At 41.8% G+C, this 18,434-nt stretch overlaps 1 protein-coding gene across 8 annotated transcripts in view; it reads left to right on the forward strand.

The window, feature by feature from the left end:
* The window catches only part of TMEM229B (transmembrane protein 229B), a 34,969-nt gene that overhangs the window by 5,269 nt on the left and 11,266 nt on the right, over positions 1 to 18,434 (forward strand). For 6 of the 8 annotated variants that reach the window (XM_027716974.2, XM_027716965.2, XM_027716972.2 and 3 more), the window contains one exon: positions 6,579 to 6,748. The exons of 1 other annotated variant lie outside the window; for it this stretch is intronic. The gene's annotated coding sequence lies outside the window, so the exon portion shown is untranslated. Of the gene's footprint in view, positions 1 to 481; positions 1,962 to 6,578; positions 6,749 to 18,434 lie in introns of those variants that run through there. One more of the 8 variants, XM_027716973.2, reaches the window with a different exon arrangement.

Genomic DNA, 18,434 nt, shown 5'->3' on the forward strand with positions numbered 1-18,434 from the left:
TTGTTTGCCAACAGGAGGCAGGAAAAGCCTTTATTCCCACTCCTCACCTTCCTTTTGTGAGAAGCACTGCCTACCTCCATAGCAGTTGCAGTACCTTGCCAAGCTTTCAGATGTCAGAGCCATGTCCTGCAGATGGGGAAATGATGAGCAAACTTGTATGTGGTCCCTTCTGTTCTGTGTGTGCCTGTCTAGCTGCAAATGAAGCAGTGTCCAACAGCGTTCCTGGGTTGTTCCTGGGGTGAAAGAGGTGAAGTTGAACAATACAAGTGGGAGTTCTGATTAAAAACAAAATTTGCTTAAGGTGAAAGGTGAAGTATGGCATATTTCCTTGCTTCTTTTGAAAGAAATTTGATCATCTAGTTAACTAATGTTTTCCAGCGCAGAAGGTATTACCTGCTTGTGGCTTGCTTGGTACAGGTTTGTAAATGATCCCTTTTTGCTTCCCAGATCTGCTTCCTGTGTGTGTTCTGGGTGGGGGAGCAGAGGGCTGGTTAGCCTTGTACGTCAGAAATAAACTGGTCTGCTTCTCACATTTCTGTGATGATACGTGAGGCAGGAGTATGCAGATGGTTCCTGAGCTCCTAGGTAGGGTGGTTGTGCAGGCGACTACAAGGAGTCTTGAAAGAAAGCCAGACTGGGCAAAGGCTTTGGCTCTGCAGGAACAGATTACCAACATCTGTGCCAGTTTGGAACAACGCTCTCTTTCTGGTTAGTCAGAGCCCTGCATTCCTGGTTGTAAATGATACACCCAATAATGTCTAGTGTGAGCCAGAGTCTATGCACCTCACAGTCCAGCTAAAATGAGTGTAAAAGACTTTGCAGGTACATGCTGCTCTTTAACACATCCTTGGAGGCAGCTAGACTGCTCTAGAGGTTGGTTTGTAGGCATATCTGAATGAGCATACCTATCAGTTACTATGTCAGAAGTGTCTAATGATTGCATAAAAGAGGGAAGTGTTTTATGTTACCCTTTTGTTTTGTTCTGGATTTTTATTGGTGTCAGTGCACAAGAGTTCACCACAACCTTATTTCAAAACTCCCCCGCCCTCACATGCTTCTGTCAAAGCTGGATTAAATGACTGAGGGAATCTTCCCTACCACAAATGCTGCTGTCTTGCTTTCATTGCATAAGATCCAAGCATTAGTAGTCACTAGGTAAGTGTTTATATCATAGCCTGGTGAAGCTTCTGTTTGACTCCTTCCTTGCTGGATCTTTGCTCTCAGGTGTGCCATATACTGAAGGCAGCCTGTATGAAAAATTTCTCTGGAGTACCTTTCTGTCCTTTTTTCTCTGATTCTGCTGGGAGCATGAGGGTGATGAAGTACTTCTGAAGGGGGAAGCTCTCTCTTTAGTATGGGTAGCTGTGGCATAGTGCTGTGTGTACTGCCAAGTGCCTTCTGGGGATGGGGAGTCTGTTTTGATTTTTTTCATTGTGAATACGTGCATATGCTGGTGGAGCCAAACTCATTTGGCTCCAGCAGCCTAGTCTGGGCTAAGTCTTGGCTGTGGCTGTGCCTATTCAGAGCTCTTGGTGAAATTGTTTGTCTCTGCTTATGGCAGAGTATGCCTGATGATAGTGGTATATTTGGCTGTTTCCTCTCCTGCTAACCAACATAGGAAAGCCGGGACACTTGCTTAACACACGGGACACTTTGACCCACGTATTTTCTTTGTATTTTTTCTCAGCAGAGGTTTATGGTAAGGATGCTTTCCAGTAAGTTCTAGAGAAAGAGTTATTTCTTTTTGTCATTTCTGGTATTTTCAAGATGTGTACAGTTTCCCCTAGTGGCATGATACATACCATGTGATTTGGTTTATTTTGATCCAGCAGTTCTTTCCAAGGCAGATCTCACAATTAATCTTTTAATTGGAAGTGGACTTGCACAAGAGCTGCAGGATGTAGGGCACAGTTTATAAAAATCCCCGAATGCCTACTATGAAGAGAGGAGCTGCTGAGAAGGTAATGTAATGATTCTTCAGCAATGTTGAGCTTGGCTATTGTTGCTTTTGGTTTTCCTTTGCCTCTTAATACTTTACCATGGAGATGAGATACTGAGTTTCCAAAACATCAGCCTCAGCCACTTGAGCTGACAGAGGTTAGCATGGTATTTAAGAGCACCCTGAGCAGCTAAGCACTTTCCATTCTATGCAATGGAACACTCAGGTGCATATATAAAGAAGGCAGTTCATTATGTTATATTATATGCCACATAACCTGTGGATTTACAAAAGGTTTACTTCTAGAATCTAAGTCCTCCTGTTATATAATGATAGCCTTTTGGAAACAATGCCTCACTTTAGTGTTTTTATTATAAAGCATTACTGCTCACCAGAAGGGCAATTAAATGCTTACTTTTTCATAGATTAGCTAGAGTGTAATTAGTTTTCAAAGATCAGATCAATAACTAGAGCATGTTGATTTCTAAAAAGGTCATGCATGCACATTTTCTGATTTCCCTCTGATTTTTATGGTACAAACTCCAAGAACTGCGATAATGCTTAGTACTCCAAGTTGGGATATGCTGCCTTGTGTGTGGGGTTGGTGGGAGTAGGTTTTTGTTTTCTTTTTTTCTTTTCCCAGCTATATATCAGACACAGAAGGTGGGAAAGTGTCCCATTCTGATGCGAAAAATGTAGTTTTCTTGGTTTGAGATCCTTGTTTGAGAAACAAGGACTGGACAATGTCATGACAATGATGAAAATTTGTTATGCTTTGGACCAGGGCTTAGCAACATTTGGGGTATTAAAAAGCTGTAAGTGCTAACACCAGCACTTCCACTGCATCTTTCATTTGAGAATCTCTCTATTCTTAATAAATTTTCACTGTGTCTCTGTGAGGCTGGTATTATTAGTGTCATTTTGAAGACAAGTAGATATAAAATGCTTGTATAAGCACATTCAGCAAGCCAGAAAAAGGCAGGAATAAAAATCAAGAATACTAATGTTTCAACTTGTTTTTGAGGTACAATCTTGTACTTTCTTTTTTTTTTTATTTTCAGAAAATAGACTCAAGGAATTAATTTTGGTAGCTTTTTTCTCCCTTTTTTTTTCCCATTGGGTTAGGCTGCATAAAAGTGAGACATTATTATGCAACATATCTAAGTGTGCATGTGATACTTGAAAAAATGGTAATCAGATAAGTTGCCAGGCAACAGTACCCTGCCTTCAATTACCAAAAAAGCCAATGAGTGTGCTTTCATGATGTAACATGTGCTCTCTACTTCTTCATAAAGAAAGTGTAGGTGGAGTTTTGTAAGAGTTGCTCCTTTTTAACACATCTCCTGCTTAACCTGCCATATTGCAAGATCAGATTTGACACCAGTTTTATAGAAAGGTATTCACAGAACCTGAAATCAACAACAAGTTAGATGAACTCTTAAAGATAATGAAAGGTATGTGAATAAATATGAGTAAATAACCATCCCGTCCCATAGCTCATTCTTGGGACTGTGAAAAATAAGAAAATGCACAAGAGATTTATGTTAAAAGGTAGATGGCAGGAATACATGGCAAGCTGTGAGAAGTCTTAAAATGTTCAGAGTGGCCCATTGGCCCAAAAATGTTGAGAGCCATGGTAATGCATGAAAACATGAATGTAAACCCAGCTGGTTCATTTTGATTGCCTTAGCAGGAGCAGAATGAAAGAAACATAAGCAGGGATGAGTGTACACAGAGGAAGAAAAAAAGCGAGACTAATAATGTCAGACAGATCTAGCAGCATGAGGGAATTGGATTGTGTGTTTGTTTGAAACCTGAGTTTAATTTTTTTTTTAAACAGGTTGCAAGATAGCAACAAAAAATAAAGACTCTTCGCAGTTATTTTAAATGCATTTTTGCTTTTGGCAGTAAATAGCCACAGAAGCATTTGCAGATACTGTAGTTGTATGGGGATGCCACGCATCTGCCCAAGCCTCTTCAACTACTGGGTGGTGGCATGGCTTTTAAAAGAAATCTGAACCTCTGGAGGTCTAATGTGCTTCTCAGGGCTTTGACAGAAGTTTGGAGTAGAGACAGGGGACCCACCTGGATGTATCTGGGAAAGGATGCACATAACCTTGGAAATCACTTGTTTTCCTTGAGTAACTGCAAGTTTTTGCTTTCCAGAGTTGGTTTTTCAATTATTTTGTTGTTGTTGTTCCAGAAGGAACAAAAGACATTTTCATTTCAAGAGGTGGGGGACTGTGTAGCAGTGCGTGCCCCAGGTGTCCCTCTGAGGTAGTTCAGTCCAGTGTAGGAACAGGTTCAAAAGGCCTCATCAAAAGACATGGTGGGACTTCATTTGAAAGGAAAATCTGCATCACCCTCTGTGCAAGTCCTGCCAGAGCAGGGTGAGTTTCTGAGAAGACAAATGCTCACTTTCTATTTCCAAATTTGGCACTTTTTCCCCAGAAGAATCCCAGATAAGTCATGGAGCAATGTTGTGACTTGGTTTCTTTGTTGGACAGTTTATCGCTGGATAGGTGCATGGATCCGAGCTTTCTTTTTAGAGCCCTGTGGAAATAATGAAGAAGTGTAAATACTAAAATAGACAGTTGAAGGGACACACTACTAACCAATTTCCAGTCAGGAATTTGCTTTCCTTTTTGTTTGTTTGTTCTTTGTATTCTCATTTGATGAGCACTACTGCTAAATTATGCTCATGTGCAGTCCCCAGCCTGCTGACACGAGGAATGTTGGTGTCTATGTCAGAGGAACAGTCAGAACATGGGCAAGTTTTGGGAAGCCTGAGGTTTTAGGTTTTAACTATTTTTATATAGGTAATTGAATGGTCACACTGCGATTGTTGGGAGTTTGTTTGTTTTTTACCTCTACGATAAACATTCCACATTTTTAATCATTAGTATTTTTACACAGAAAGTTCATTTATATACAAAAGGAAAAACAAATCCCCTTTTCTGAACACCTTAATCTTTGTCTTAATCATGTGAGCTTTAAGGTTGAACCTTTCTCTTCAGCTCTCCTGCTCTGCTCATGTCTATTATGACGTAGTCTTTGCTAATAAAGATTTTCTTCAATGAGTATTTTCTTTCAAGTGCAGATACATGTGTGGCTAAAAGTATAGTTTATCAATACTTGGAGTTCATAGAAATGAAGTATTTTGTGAAAGAAGAACTTCTTGCTGCTAAGTGGTGTGCTGTGAGCCAAATCTGGGAGGTGATACAGCTGAGAACTAACAGGCATTAGGGTAGCATGGGTGTAGCATTCAGATGGCTGATGAGTTCCTTGATCTGGTTCCAGGTGAAGCCCCATGGATGGCCTGAGTGCCCATGCCAGGAAAAGGGGTGAATTGAGTGGAACTGCATTGTCCTAATGTTAGATTGGCCTGAAACCTTTTGTAATGTTCATATTTCTTGTCGAAGGAGTTGGGAGTGTGTTGCAATTGCTTATTTTGTATGAGTTTGTTCTTCAGTCTTTTACATATCAAATTATATACACGTATATCTGACTATGTAAAAAACATTCTCAGTGTTCTTGTGATTCTAGGCAAATGCTTTTAAAAATTTTGTTTGCATGTGTCTGATAAAGAGTTCAGTAGAAACCTATATCCAATGGTGACAAAATGCGTATAATGAAAATAGATAACATGCAAATAATTTTTAGAAACATCAAAATGACAGTAATTTATACCAAAGCTAGATAACAAAGAAGTTCTTTCCCAGTCTGATATACAAATCCCTAGCTGTTGAAGTAGAAACTAATTCTCATGATAAGAGAAACTTCAAAGTAGATACAAGCCTTGGTGGATAGACAGAAGGTGCTAAATGTGTCTCTATAATACCCATGTTACATTGATTTAATTAGTGGTTTTATGCTATTCATTGCTTTGTTAATCTTGGTGGGAAGGTTTTTTTTGGGAGGATTAGTTATTTAATCTGCATTTTTAATTGGAGTGTTTTTGTAGTACAGTGTCATGTAAGTAAAAACAGTGTAGGTGTGGTTTTTGTTTTGTTGGTTTTTTTTTTTAAGAAGACATTTCTCTTGAATTCTTCTTGGACTTTGGTGCTCAAAACCTCTGAGATTTAGTAAGATAGTGTGAAGAGCTCATTTGTTACACAGTCTGATGCGAGTGTCCTTGCTTCAACTTCTTCATATGCAATTAATCCAGAAAAATGCTAGGATAGACAAGTACTTGGATTTTAGGGAGGCAAAGTTAGGAGAGAGAGGATGGGGGTGAAAAGGAGTAAACAATGAGGCTTACTTAAAAAATTGAGGGATTGGCTGGGAAAATAGAGATAAAGTAATTTCTGACAGACCCTTGAAGGGTTAACTGAGACCTTGGCTGACATGGGGTAGCAGTGAAACTTTGGTCACTGGCTCCAGTGAAGTTGCTCCATGTGTTTGCTGTGGCTGAAGTGAAGAGTAGAAAGGCTCAGCCTCACCAGAGGAGAGGCAGCTGTCAGGGAGCTGCCCTGGGCAAGGGGCTGGTACAGGTGCTCGTCTGCAGGCTCTGAAGAAGTCGGGTCTTCCAGGGCCCAGTGTACTGGAGCTAAGCTATCCACACCCATAGCCCTTTCAGTGTTTAAAGCCTCTCTTGCATTGTGCTATGTTAAGATTAAACTGTACTTCTTTGGTTTAGGAAGGCTGTCTGGTTGGTGTATTAGCTGTTGGTCACATACCCCTGGTCTGAAAGCGACTGGCGTCTGAAACACCTTGGACCTGCCAAAGGCAACCTAGTCTACCTGTGGATGCTGTGAACTAGGAGCTGACCAAAAAGTGGGAGAGCTCCAGGATCCGTCCCTGGAAAAGGTAAGGTCTGGAGGGTAAAACTGGTTGGACTGCACTTGTAGACCAGAAGAACAGAGCAGTTCTCTGAGTACAGAGCTGACTGCATTGTAGATGAGACTTTGAAATTTAAGTATGTAGACTGTGAAGTTATTTCCTTTGGTTTAGACTACAAGTTGTTTTCTAGAGGTGTAAAATCTCCATTTGCATACATCACCCTTGTTTTCTGTTTACTTTGAGTCACATCATTCTGATTGCTTGTAGTTTATAGTGCCAAACTTTTCAGTGTTATTGTCTCTTTAAAACTTCACACTCTGTTAGCCTTAGGCAGTTAAAACAATCAGGACAGTGGAACAGTATCTCTGAGCTAAACCAGAGCAGTAGGTAAAGAACTGAGGGTTGTTCTCTCCTGTAAAAGCACAGGTGTGAGTCGGATGATGAGGAATCTATTCCTGGCCCTAACAAGCAGTGCAGTCTCTGCACCTGATTCACCAGTGTGTTACTCTACTAATCTTTTTAGCCTCATCTTGCCACTCACTTGAGTGCTATGGCAGTCTGTTACATTTGCACAGACTGCATGTAAAATGCTATCAAATTGAAAGGATGAGAAAACTTGATATTGATTCTGGTAGATGAGCTGGACATTGTGGGATCAGAAGAACAATCTCCAGACCCTGCAGCATTTTTTGCACGCTCTGTGTGTCTGCAGTATGTGGTGTGGTGCCCTCGCAGGACGTTAATCATGCTCTGATACAGCATGCAAGGGTTCAGGCTACAGTATTGTTTTCCTTTTGTAGATAAGGTTTCATGGGTAGGTTGTGCACAGTCCTTTAACTGGGAACTCACTTTGAATATATAGGTGCTGCATGTATGAAATTCAGATACATGTAGTACCTTCCTCCCTCAGCCTGTCCTGTCTGTGGTGTCTCATTACCTTCTCTTGTGGTAGTGCCCAAGAGATGCTGCATTGGGGTATTCTGTTGTTCCACTGTTGTGGGTATTCTTGCTGATAGACCCCTGTCCCTCTGAGACTGGGAAGGAGACCCAGTCAGCTGCTGAAGGAAAGCAGCAGACTTAATTGTGGCAGTGCTAACGGTATGGATAAGCAGGGTCAGCTGCTGCCTCGAGCTCCAGCTGTGATTTTGCTGCCCATTGTGCAGCTGAATACAGGGCTTCAGTTGTTCATCAAGTGTCATCTGTTGAGCAGTAAAGTCCAGACCAGTGCTGCAAAGTTATGACAAAGCAAGTGTCAGCAGCTTCCCGAGAAGGCTGCTGGTGATGAACTGAGCCTTGTATGAGTCCAGCAGTTTTGTCAGTGATGCAGTCATGAGTATTTCTGAAGAAAGCTGTGTCTGGCAAGCGCTCTGCTGTATGGTACTAATGCTGTGAGTAGAGCAAATGCTGCTTCTTGCCTGCCCTCAGGAACCATCAAAGTAAGTGCAGAAGTCTCCTATTACTGTTATAACAGAAAACGGAGTGCCATATGGGCACATAGAAAACATAGATCCGTTGGCAGCAGAACAAGACTATGAATTATTCATTCCTCCAATGCCTCCTGTATGTTCCATCTACTCAGGCTGTTCAGGATGCTGTCTGCTGGAGTTGCAGACAGATCTGCTGCCAAAGTCATGGGGGCATGACCCTGCAGACTATGATCACCACTCTGTTCAGCTTGTGCTTAATGAAACTGGCTTGGGCATTGTGACATGTTAAGAACATAGAAGTAACCTTTGAGCACCCCATGGGCTGTTGGTAGGAATTCTTGTAACACCAGTGAATCTGGAATGCATCTGGTAATGCCAGCCTGGAATTGTCTATGAGGTGAGGGCAATGAGTTAGGACCAAGATGAAAGCCCTACCTGCTCTGGCCCATTATGCAAAAGGGAGGTAGGAGGGCTGCATCTTTTGTGTAGTATTGCTTTGGGTTTTCTAAGTGAACTTATACTATGTCACTTTGTTCCTAGCTCTGTCTTGCTGAGAAGCCAAAGTGTCCTCTGCTAAAAGTTCCCTGAGCACAGGCAGGATTTTTCTGTCCATGCAGAGTGCTTTAGTGGAGAGGAGTGTATTTTTATGTCTGTTTGGGAACGTGTGAAACACTTAGTTTTTCTCGACTCATTGACTAGTGGGCATTTTTCTGTGTAATGGTTGTCAATTGGCAGCTGAATGTGAGAGGCACTGAGGACTTATGAAGCTGCAGAGACTAAATTCTCCTCCAACTCTTCCATGAACTGCTCTGAGCTCAGGTAAGAGGTGCCCAGTGTGAGAGAAGGTGTTGCTGATAGTTTGTTCAGAGGCTGTTCTTCAGCATAAAATGCACATACTTAGATGCAGAGGAGTTTTAAGTATTTTTTGCTTTTTCCTTCCTAATGATTGGTATGAAGATTCCTTCAGCCACTTCACATACCCAAGCTGTACCATGCATGCCATACTGCAGATTTTTGAGCATTTTTCCCTATTTTCCTTCTACAGCTTTTAGAGTTGCTCTTGGCTATTAGGCTTTTGCTGAGAGTTGTTCAGATTTTTAGTGCAGGAAAAGCTACCTGTAACTAGCAACAGCTGTAGAAATGATGGGCTTCTTAAAGGAAAAATGTAACCCTTGCATTTACAGCTGTCTTGTAACGTGCCCTACTCCAATTTTGAGAGCACTTCAAATGTTCTTAAGAGCTTTGCGGAAAGGAAGAAAATGTAACTAGTCAAAATAAGACACTGTAACTTGTGTTCAGAACAGTTTTCAGCTTCTGGTTATGTCAGATAGATGGATTTGCCCTAGAGTGAGTCACCTCTGGAGTAGTCCAGAAGCTGAGGGAAGGTGTGGAGGCTAAGATAAAATCCCAGACTGCGTTTGAAGAACCTCACTGAAAGAAGTGGTGAAAGCATCCAGGGGGAAGACTGCTGAGCTGGGTTTAGAGGTTGTGTAGGTTTCACAAAGAGGGCTGTCAAGGACGAAAGGATTGCCTCTGAAGCAGGTAAAATGTGTTCGTCGTCCTGTGGTCTTGACCAAAGTAAGAAGGTGATGAACTGGAAGCATACATTTTTATTTTGTTTTTAATCAGTGAAAGAAGTAGACAGACAGAGCAGGCAATGGATTTGTGGTTTCCATAGTGATGTAGCTGTGGAAGCTTTTGTATGGCTGAGCTTTGCCCTCACTGCAGTCACACTTGAAGGCTATGAGTGTTCAGGGAAATGTAAATATACATCAAACATGGCAGTGGCTGAAAATGCAACTGCATCTTCATGATTTGTTATGTTTGCTATGTTATCTGAATATGTACATGTTCAGAAGCTCAGCTTATTTCTTCTTTATCTGAAACAGTGCATCAAACTATATTGATACCACAGTTCTTTCTGCACCAGGCAGTGATACGTTGACCTTTGTCCTTTGCTTTCTCTCCCGTACTTTCCCACACATCCCAGAACACTGATGCCTGTGACTCTGCACCTACACTGATTTCACACAAGCACTAATCAGGAAATGTACACCTAACTCTTTCAGGGCATGCTAACTGATCAGAGTACCGCCTTGTGAAACTTGCAAAGTGTACCTCCTGCTGTTCTTAGCCATCAACTTCCTTGTTCCTGTCATCTGACATTAAATCATGCTTTATTTTAATGGCCACTTTGAGCGTGTTTTAATAGTCAAAATACATGACCCTTGGAGAATATTTCCATATGGAGACAGCTGTTTATGACTGTGAATGGTTGAATTTAAGAGCCTTTTATTCTGGCTTGCAAAACAAGCTGGAGGTGGAATTTTTCAGTTTCTTAGTGATGAGATTACCAGTGGTAATCTTAGAGGTAGAGGAATGAAAATGCTCAATGTGAATGCTGGATGCATACATCAGACAGGTGCCTGCTAATCCTGCATACCCACTTACATAGTTTAGTCTTTGTGGTTCATGGGCATTTGTACTTTGTCTTCTTCCATTTTACTGTAGTGGTGCTGGATGCTTCTCTTGCTGTCTCCCTAAACAAATCTCCCTTACCTTCAGCATTTGTTTTGTTTGTCTAATGGATGTAATGGGTCATCTGTTCCCTTTATAGAAAGGAACATTAATTATTTTCAGAAGGCTAATTAGGTTGCTAATGAGAAGCTCTACTGCAGAAATATTACCTTTAATTACTCATTCTTAAGTGCTGTACAGAGAAGCTTATTGAATATGCTGTTAAGTACAAATTCTTGTATCTGGCTTAGAGATGCTCCTTCAGGCTCCCAGAAAGAAATACTTTGGTCAGCTTGGGAATCCGTGTGACACAGATGACTGAGCAAATGAGACTGGTGCTGAGAGCTGCCTAGTCATGCAGCCTTTAGACTCAGTGTCAATTTTGTGCTTCTGTGACTGGCTGCAGTTGCTCTTTGTATTCCAGTTTTGCTTGATGACTTTTGTCGGTATTGGTAACCAATTGTGCTACTTGCCAAACCAATCTAAAATTAGTTGCAGCCCTCACACCAAATAGTTTAGTCTAATTATCCAGATGGTAGCCAGAAGCACATAGAGGTGCAGTGACTTGTCCAAGGTCATGTTGCAGATCACGACAAACCTAGTAATAAAGCAGAGGTTTTGTCAGTCCTGTGTTAGTACACTGCACTGTTTGGCCCCTTGTGTCTCTCTTAGGGCCAACAAAGCTCACAAGACTTGCATCAGTTTGGATATGGCTTCATGAGGCAGCACAGCTGCTCAACAACCCCATCCATGTATCTACCTTGGCACTGACTTAGGAAGGTCCTTTTGCTTCTCCATCTGAGTCCTGGCTTCTGGTTGCTTCACTCCTTTTTTTCACCCTTTGTTGTAGAAATCTCAGTGCCTTTTAGAATTGCCCTGGGAGAGCTACTATATTCTGGATGATGTTTTAGTACTCCCAGATGAGAGTTGGGGTGGATCTCTAACTTTCCCTGCTTTTTGAGTCCTAAGCCTTCATGAAGCTCTGCAGAAGAGCTTTGCTTTTTTGTAGCATCCCCTGATGTCCAGTCCAATTCCTGAATCCACTCTTAGCCGGACTCTTGGAATTCTTTACACACGGTGGCTCTACCAGGGAAAATGGTGGGGGAAGCCTGCTGAATGGGGGCTGCTTCCATAAGAAAATGCTCCTTATGCTTTTATATACTGATCACTGTAGACCAGTAGGTCTATAGTAGGCGAAGGAAGGAAGATCTGTCAGTGTCGTGGATGCAGTGCAAAACTTCATATGTTGTACTGTGCTGTTTAAGTGTCATTAGTGTAGGTGACTCTGAAAAGTGACTTAGACATAAGAAATACTCAAGAAAACTATTATCAGCATGGGATGGCAAAGTCACCCTCCATTACTCTTCAGGAACAGATGTGGACTGCTAGAACTTGTATCTGTGCTCCACATATGCAGCACTGTCTTGGCTGAGGCATGTTCATTTAAAAGTTCACTTTGCATATGTAGCATTCATGTCTTTACAGCTTTGGGAACTCTGAGAGACAGTGAAGGTACAACAAAGCAAATTGGTTAGCTGCAGTAGGTTCTAAGTTAGTACAAGCCTACGCACAATGAGCATGCTTAAAATGTTAACACTTTGAACACCATTGCTATGAACTGTTGTGCAAATAGAAGCTTATGTGTAATGTGATGGGTTTGTTGTTGCATGTGTCATGACTAGTTATTATGGAAGGATATTTAGATTACTTTACACGTGGCAGGAGATAAAAACGTAAATTCTTACTCATCCTGCCAACAGTGTATTGCTTAATACCTTGTGATTGTCATAGAAGTCCTTGCATGCTGCAGGTTTGTGAACCTCTAAAAAGGAATGGACAAGCTGACCAGAATGTGTAGCTCCAGGACTACCAATAGTAGATGCACAATTCAGGCATGAAATGACAGCTCTTAAGCATCTTACATAAACAGGGACAAGATAACATATGGTGCCTCTCTGGATCCATTTGCTATGGGTCACCTGATGCTCTGTTTGTTGAGCAGATTTTACAGATAGTTTTAAAAGAATTTAGGGTTTGGGGTTTTTGAAGAGGGTTATTTTTTGGTGGCCAGTGTGAGCAGTATCAAACCATTTTACTTAAAATGGAGGATTTCTTTTCTAGTCTTATCACAAGACAGTTCCCAACACACAGATAGATGAGAACTGGCATCTCTGTCAACTGGCATTTTGCCCAGAGGCATGAGGTACTTATTGTTGCCCTGAAGGAAAGCAAGATAAAGAAAAAAATCTTGTTTGATAAGACCTGAAATTACCCTATGTAACCTCAAATATTTCACCCAGGTGAATAAATCACTGTTGTAGTGTAGAGTGCTTTAAGCACCTCTAAGTAATTACTGGAAAGATGCAGGAAAAGTAGCATCAGGAATGCTCAAACTCCACTTTTGTCTTCAGGATGTGCCCATGTCTAGCTACCTTCACAGGATCTAGTAACTACAAATGGGAGCCTTTAGGGAGACAAAGCTTGTAATGAAGTTACCTTTGTTAAGTGCCTGAAATTAATTTGGGCCTCTGCATGTGTGTGTGTGTGTGTGCATAATATGTTTATATGAAATTCAAAAGCTAGTAAAACTGTGCCATGCAAATAATTAATTTGTTAGAATGGTATCATATTCCAGCAATAGTGTAAGGCAGATCACTGGAAGCTGAATCTCAGCAAACAAGTCACTGTCCGAGTTGCATTTCAGTCTGTGAGAGCTCAGTGTCTGCTCAAAGGGGGGATCAGCTCCTCACTGCTTTACTAACAACTGTGCCTCCTAAAATAACAACCAGTTGTTTAGAGTATATCTTTAAACTTTTCATGAGATGGCAGAATGAAAGCTGAAAACATAAGTTGGGAATTAAAGGCATCACAAATGAAGATCTGGGCAGAAAGTCCCTGCCAATAAATAACGTGACCCTGGGAACATCCTGCCTGTTTGGAAGCTCTGTAGCCAATCATTAAAAGGGCAGGACGCTCTTGTGTGATTCAGGACAGCCAGCACTGCTTGACCAGGGACAAGTCCTGCCTGACCAACCAAGGGGCCCTCTATGACGGAGTGAGTCCATCAGTGGACAAGGGAAGGGCTGCAGATGTCATTTTTCTGGACTTCTGGAAAGCCTTTGACATGGTCCCCCACAACATCCTTCTCCCTAAATTGGAGTGACATGAATTTGATGGGTAGACTGTTTGGTGGTTAAGAAATTGGTTGGATGGTCACATCCAGAGGGTAGTGGTCAATGCCTCAGAGTCCCTATGGACTTCAAGGAACAAGTGGTGTCCCTCAGGAGTCCATATTGGGACCAGTGCTATACTCTACCCTCGTGAGACCCCACCTGGAGTACTGCATCCAGCTCTGGGGTCCTCAGCACAAGAAGGACAGGGACCTGTTGGAATGAGTCCAGAGGAAGGCCACGAAGATGATCCAAGGGCAGGACCACCTCTCTGCCTGGAGAAGAGAAGGTTCTGAGAAATTAACCTTACAGCACCTTCCAGTACCTAAAGAGAGCTGGAGAGGGAATTTTTTACAAGGGCATGTAGTGATAGGCCAAGGAGTAATGGCTTGAAACTGAAAGAGAGTAGGTTTAGATTGGATATTAGGAAGAAGTTCTTCACTGTGAGGGTGATGAGGCACTGGAACAGGTTGCCCAGAGAAGTTGTGGATGCTCCATCCCCGGAAGTGTTCAAGGTCAGGTTGGATGGGGCCCTGAGAAACCTGATCTAGTGGAAGGTGTCCCTGCTGATGGTGGGTGGGTTGGAACTGGATGATCTTTGGGGTCCCTTCCAACCCAAACCATTCTGAGATTCTGTGATTTTTGTCCCCGCTGTCTAAATACGAAAGGACAATTACGTGGTAGCTGGGTAATGTTTCAGTACATTGAACTGGTACAGTTCAATGAAAGGAAGCCAGTTGAATTGACCATCCATTAAAAGTCCTCTACTGCCTCTGGATGAGACTCCAGGATGGCAGGTTTGCCTCTATGCTGCAGAGTATGGCACAGCCCTGGTTGTTTTCCTTTCTGGTTGTGCTTGCTAGGCCCCCAGGCACTCTCAGCTGAGAGTGTCCTGTGTTTCATAGCATTCAGCTGCTGGGCTGCCACGAGACCTCAAAAAGCCTCTTCTGGGAACCAGGTGAAGTCTGTTTAGCTCCGTATTCCCTTCTCTGCAAAGAATAAATGCAATATGGTTTTCTAAGGAGATGTAATCTGTTTTGCTGAATCAACTGATATTGCAAGGGAGGTAGAAGGGAGGCAATAAGTTACAGATACTCAAGACCATCTTGGGCTTGAAACTGTTTGAAGTTGAGTATCATGCTTCTGTCTCTGATCTGACCAAAGCAGTAAGATCAAAGTTACTGAAAACATAGTCTGGATCTGCAGTCCTAATTATTCCTGCCATAAGCAGTTTTTGTGGATCCCAGCAGTGGGGAAAGATTGTGCACATCACAATCCCAGCTGGATGGAGACACTGGGCCATAGGTCAGTGCAGATAGTCTGGCTATATGCTGTCATTTTCCCTCTGCATGCAGCAGCTGCTTGGCTTCAGACAGAAGAGAATGCTGAAGTAAACAAGCACAGGGAGCTCCTGACTGCAAAGCAGAGTAAATTTACTTTAGTAAAACTAAAATTGTGTCTTATATCAAGAGAAGCTATTACTAATGTAGTCTTCTAAGCAGTTATCTGCAGAGAAACAGTCTTGGTTTACCTTCGCATCTGTTATTGTCAGTGGTCTCAGCATATGCAGTCATGAGTCATAACTTTTCTCCCAGTGCTCTCAAGGTTGTTTTTCATCCCAGAGTAGCTTTTTGGTCCATATGCCCTCATCTTCCTCTTCCCATTATTCTATATTGCAGCACTTCAGCTTCCAAGCTAGTCTCTCAGAGCATCTCTCCTTAGCCAAGTGTGGATCTATACTGCCAAGTTAACCTTGCCACTGAGCAAAACTGATTGTTTTTTCCAGCTGCACTGATTCTACAAGCACTGGTGCAGGAAGATGATGTGTTTCATCTGCTCTGATGTAACTTTCCTAAGTCTGTTGCCATATTTGGCCACAGAGAGAGTTTTTAGGTGCCTTCCCGATCTCTTGACTTCAGATGTCTTGCCCATACCTGAATGTTGCCTCTTCTCAGCGATTGCTCAGCAGCTTAATAATGAGAGGAAAATAACCTCCCTTTTCCAGGCCATTTTCTAGCCCTGTTAAAGGTTCCCAGCCAGGCTGGTTTGAAGGAGTCTGTTAAGCTGGGGTTTGTCTCCAGAAGAAATATGGAATGATGTATCCAGATTTTATCTTGTCACTGTAGTAGCTGTAGGTGATGTTAATGATTAGGAAACAGTGATGAGTTTACTTCCCTGATATCTAGCCCCTACTAGTCTTCTGCTACTAATACGCTTAAAATTTTACTTGTCCGTTCTTCTGTGTTTCCCTCTATTCTACAAATACTCCAAGGTTTTGGATCCTACTTCTTTTAATTCCATATTCTGTTCTCAAGGCAAGGTTCTTGCAAAGCTTTTCCCAAATAAATTCTTGCCAGCTTTTTCTCTCTTTCTGTGCTTTGGCTCACTGGGTCCTATAGAAGCCCCACAAATATGGTAGTAATCTTAAGACCCAAGCAAGAAAATTGCTCTGCCTTCTACTGCAGTAGCTCTGTGTGTGGTAAATGTCTTCTGTGCAGATTGACAATTAAGTGAAGAGGTGAGTGGTATTTTTACCTCCTTGCTGAGTTTAGGATTAGAGTTAGCAGTTCTTAAGGATTTTCTTTTCTAAGGTGGAAGCTTAATTCCTTTTCAGGTGTTTAGCAAGTAAGTGGTATTAACATGATGCAGTTAAATTCCACGAGTCCTGAAGAAGATGCATGTTAGCTGTTACTCACAAGAGATGGTTTAGATTTAGAATTTTTTAGAAAGCTGAATATGTAGGATCTGAGAAAAGGGTTGAATAGGAGTGGGGTCTCAGCCATAAAGTGATAGATCTATAAAGCAGTCCAAAGCTGTGATATTGTGTTATTTCATGATCTGGGCTTGCTGTACTATTACAGGTAAATTCCTGGACTTCAGGCATTTAGAATAGTCTGAAGCAACTCTGCACAGACATATTGACTTTTCTGTCTTAAGGAACCCAAAGTCTTACACTTATGTAGACTAATAAATACAGACAAGTTTTGAAAATGCTTTCCTGTATTGGAGCAATGAATCTGTTGGTTTTATTGTGGAGACTGTTTGGTAGGGCATGGTCATTTGGACACACTGCAGTCACAAAAGGAAATGTGAAAGAAGGTTATAAACATAATATTAAATGGATCCACTTTCAGAGGGGCTCTGTAAGGGCTGGAAGTGAGCATACTCTGTAAAGTTGTGATACATAATTGGCAGGCTGAAGGTAGGAATCTAAATCCAGTAGTAGTGGTTGTAGTGTTTGTAAAATGTCACCTCAGCACAAAAATGAAAAAAATCAGAAGAAGCAATTATAGGGAAAAAAATCTATCCCCTTCAAGTAGAGGGGAAGAGAGGGCAAATCGGCAAATCAGCCAATCAACAAAGACAACGTATAAAGTTGTCTCTATATCTTTATACATTTGTACATCTGTGGATAGAATTAAAATTATGTGGATGTAGCAGTTTGATTTGCCTTCATTAAAGCAGTTATCTGTGGTGCAGTGCAAACCAGAGCATCAGAGAACAGTCCAGTTCTGTGATTTGGGAGAGAGGTAGTAAGAAGCTCAGAAAGAGTTGGAAAAGAACCAAGGTGACATCAGCTCAGAGGAGATATGGGGCATCCTTATGACCCAGCTGCCTGGCTCATTAGCTGGAGTGCACGAAGCTGCAGCCAGGAGCACGTGTTACAGCTGGAAGAACAGCACTGGGAAACACTCCTGGAACGTTACCTTCATAAGCTGACTGATTAGAAAAAGAGGAAGCTGTAGGATGCAGCAGTAAAAGCTTATGGACCAATGCTGAGTTAAGAAATCAATGTCTGAAGAGATAAGAAGCTTCCTTGAATGGCAGGGAGAAATATCCTAGCAAATACCAGTTCTGTGTGGGGCACAAATGTTGAGTTATTGCTTTTTTTAAAAAAAAGCTTGTGAGTGTTCAACTTGCCACCTTTCAGAAGACTGAGTTTCAGTCACATTCCCCTGTGGGAAAGCTCTTGTGCTTCCTTCTTGGGACACACAGCACATAATCAGATTAATGAATCTGACTCAAAGGGGACTCATAAGCAGCTGAACATTAGGGGTTTATGGCAGATCTGATGCTTCAGATTTACAAAAGAGAAAAATGACAGGTGTGCATAAAACATGAAGATGTTGTCTTTGTGTTTGTAACCTGAATGCTAAGCTTTCTGATACCTTGAGGAAATAACAGTGCTAAAAATGTAAGCCTTCTTTTGCAGAGATGTAAATAACAATGCAAGTACCCAACACAGTGGAGGCGGTATGTTTGCTGTGTAGGACCTAGGCCTGAAAACCCAAGTTTTTGTTGACTTGTTATTCAGGCCAGAGAAACTTGACTAGTCTACGAAGACAGATTTACCCAACTGATGTGCTTACAGGCTGCTACTTGTTTTTTTCTGAATTGAAATAAATCTGAACAATAGAGTACAAAACTCAGCACTAATTTATTTGCACATACAATATATTTCCACTGCTGATGACATACTGTGCAAGCCAGTGGTAGCATGATTAATACCCATGCTATGCTAATTGATGGGCAGTAGTGGGAGAAACTTCTACAATGCTGGCTCCCTCCTCTACAGTGGTAATGGAGAGCTCTGCCTGC

Source organism: Pipra filicauda, unplaced genomic scaffold, assembly GCF_003945595.2.
Source record: "Pipra filicauda isolate LSUMZ 115617 unplaced genomic scaffold, ASM394559v2 scaffold6_size6359152_pilon, whole genome shotgun sequence".
NCBI lineage: Eukaryota > Metazoa > Chordata > Aves > Passeriformes > Pipridae > Pipra > Pipra filicauda.